This window comes from Cornus florida, unplaced genomic scaffold (assembly GCF_030987335.1).
Source record: "Cornus florida cultivar Cherokee Brave unplaced genomic scaffold, ASM3098733v1 CherokeeBrave_3.0.0_Hap2_Chr07, whole genome shotgun sequence".
Taxonomy (NCBI): Eukaryota; Viridiplantae; Streptophyta; class Magnoliopsida; order Cornales; family Cornaceae; genus Cornus; species Cornus florida.
In genome coordinates this window covers 10744941-10747949 of record NW_026775577.1, presented here as the reverse complement: position 1 = coordinate 10747949, position 3009 = coordinate 10744941, and the positions used below count along the sequence as shown (strand labels likewise).

Sequence of the window (3009 nt, the reverse complement as noted above, 5' to 3'; positions counted from 1 at the left end):
TATAAGTGTTTAGTGGTTTTATAAATTTTAAAATATGGTGCCCACTTGACATTATTTCTAAACCTAAAGTGTTGTGCATTATTTTGTGCACACGCTCGGTCGCACCATAGTTTTGGCGCCGTTGCCGGGGATCTAACGGTTTTGAAGAATTGAATTAAACATTAGTTCTTTGTTGATTGTCTACTTTTAAGTCATTTTAATTTTTAATTTTTTTTTTATTTGATTTGTCAATTAGGTACTTGAAGCAAAGTGGAGCAAACACTGGACTTAGAAGCAATTAAAAAAAAAATTTGAAGTTGCTTAAGGACCATCTGTAAGTTCTCTTTAATTTTAGTACTTTAATTGTATACCAATTTGCATGCTTAGGACAGCCCAAGTGGAGGCTTAAATTGAATTGTTTTATTTTTAAGTCCAAGCATACCTTCTTGTAGAAGGCATCGGCCCGTGTGGAGGCATTTATTTGTTTTAAGTGCATTGATATTATTGAGGAGTTTGGGAACATCGTATGTGGAGGTTGAAATTTTGAAATGTTGGTGTGTTGACTTGTTCTAGTGCATGCATGGTTGTAGATCACTTAATCGTCCTCTTGCTCCTGTAAATCAAAATCTCGAAATTTTTCTTCGGCGTTTAAGAAGTAGTACTAGGGATAGTCATCTTAATCTTTTAAATTTTGATCTTCCATCATCTTTAATGGAAGATCCAATTGAAGATCCCGTTGTAGATCTTGGTCATGTGGATCATAATGGTGTGCACCACCCACCACAAGTTCATATTGTGGATCCTCAAGGTGTGCATCCACCCTTGGGAATGCCACAACCAGTTAATCATGCGGTGCAACAACCTAATCTAGGGATGCCAAGGCCAAATGTTGTTCCCCCAATTGGTGAGCAACAACAACAATATGTTCAAATGGCATACCCTCAACAAGGTCAAATGGCATATCATCAACAAGGTCAAATGCCATATCCTCCTCTCAATCCTCTCAATCCTCCAATGGTCCTTAGGGATCGTTACACTCCAAATCAATATAATGCATCTACTTGCATTCAATTGCCAAATTTTCGTGCTCATCATTATGAGATTAAGGCTTCCACCATTAACATGTGCCCCCTTTTCTATGGGTTGAGCAATGAAGAGCCTTATAAACATTTAGATGAGTTCTTGGAAGTTTGTTCCACCGTGAAAATCACGGATGTTCCGGAAGAAGTCCTAAAAATGAAGCTTTTCCCTTTCACTCTTCGGGATAAAGCTAAATATTGGTTCAACAACTTGCGGCCAAATACAATCACCTCTTGGGCACAATTGCAACAAGAGTTCTTAAAAAAGTATTACCCCGCAAGTCGAACTGATGCCATGAGAACTTCCATTCGTGAATTTAAACAACAAGAAGGAGAACCCCTTCATGAAGCATGGGAACGTTTGAATGACTTGCTACGGAAGTGTCCACATCATGACATTCCTAAGTGGCAATTAGTTCAATGTTTCTTTTCAAGTTTATCCGATGCCAATAAGGGCATTGTTGATGCTTCTTGTGGCGGAAGCTACATTAAAAGAAATGAAGATGAAATTTGGCAACTTTTCGAAAAAATGAGTGAAAACTCAATGCATAGATCTTCATCTTCTAGGGGTAGTCACCTAGCACATATGGGAGGAAAGAAAGCTATAAATCAAATAGACTCTTCCATGGAAATTGTCGCTGAGGTCAAAAATCTTACTCAAAGGTTTGATACATTCCTTTTGAATCAAGGTCCGGCAACTCAATCATATCCTCACCATCCCAATGAAATGTGCATGACTTGTTCTAGTTACACTCACCATACTTCAAATTGCCCTCTTGGACAAATTATACCAAGTGAGTCTCAAGAACAAGCAAATGCTGCTTTCGTTCATCAAGGGAACAACCCTTATTCCAATACTTACAATCCGGGATGGAAAAATCATCCAAACTTTGCATGGAGAAATCAAGGAGACGGTGCAAACCCTCCTCAAAATCAAGGTTACCAAGCAAAGTATGTTCCCCCACATCTCCAAAATCAAAATCAGAATTCTCAAGGTTACCGTCCTTCATTATATCCTCAGAATGTGAATCAATACTCTCAACCTCAAGCATCAAATCCTCAGTCCTACTCTCATCCTCAAGCATCAAAGTCTCAATCTTACTCTAATCCAAATCAAGCGCCTCCTAAAAGTTCAGCTTTTGAGGACAAAGTCTTGCAGGCTTTAGGTAATCTTCAAAAAGATAATCAACTGTTTCATTCTCACTCTCAATCAATTGCAAAGCTTGAAGCTCAAATTGGGCGATTAGCTAATTCTTTAAATGTGAGAGAGAAAGGTAAGTTGCCTAGTCAAACTGAGACCAATCCTAAAGGGCAATTTATGGCGCAAGCAAGTCCTTCATCAGAATTTTCTGGAAATGAGCAAGTTCAAGCAATTACTACCTTGAGGAGTGGTAGGAAAGTGGATAATAAGGTAGAGGTACCAAAGGAGGATAATGAATTGGCACAACCAAGTGGTTGCATCCATCCCATTCCAAATTCTATTCCAATTTCCTTGGATGCTAGTGGTTCCAAAAAGGACATTCCATTATCTTCATCATCATCTCCCCAATTAGAGAAGCCTTATGAGCCAAAAGCTCCATTTCCTCAAGCTTTGAGAGAGACTTCATCATTTGGGAGACAAGAAGGAAAAATTCATGATATGATGGAAGTGTTTAAACAAGTGAAAATCAATCTTCCTCTTCTAGATGCAATTAGGCAAATTCCACCATATGCAAAGTTCTTGAAGGACTTGTGCACACAAAAGAGGAAGAGCAAGGGAAGGGACCTTAAGAAAGTGCTTTTAACAGAACAAGTGAGTTCCATCATTCTTTCTAACACTCCTCCTAAGTTCAAGGATCCGGGTGCTCCGACTATTTCTTGTGTTATTGGAAACCAAGAGGTTCGTAGAGCTCTCCTTGATTTAGGTGCAAGTATCAATCTCATTCCATACTCTGTTTACTTGCAATTAGGA

General features: G+C 38.8%; 1 non-coding gene across 1 annotated transcript; it reads right to left on the bottom strand.

The window, feature by feature from the left end:
* Window positions 1-1350: 1350 nt before the first annotated feature.
* Window positions 1351-1457, bottom strand: LOC132267828 (small nucleolar RNA R71). Its single transcript, XR_009469097.1, has one exon. It is a non-coding gene; the product is annotated as a small nucleolar RNA R71 (small nucleolar RNA).
* Between the last annotated feature and the right edge of the window lie 1552 nt (window positions 1458-3009).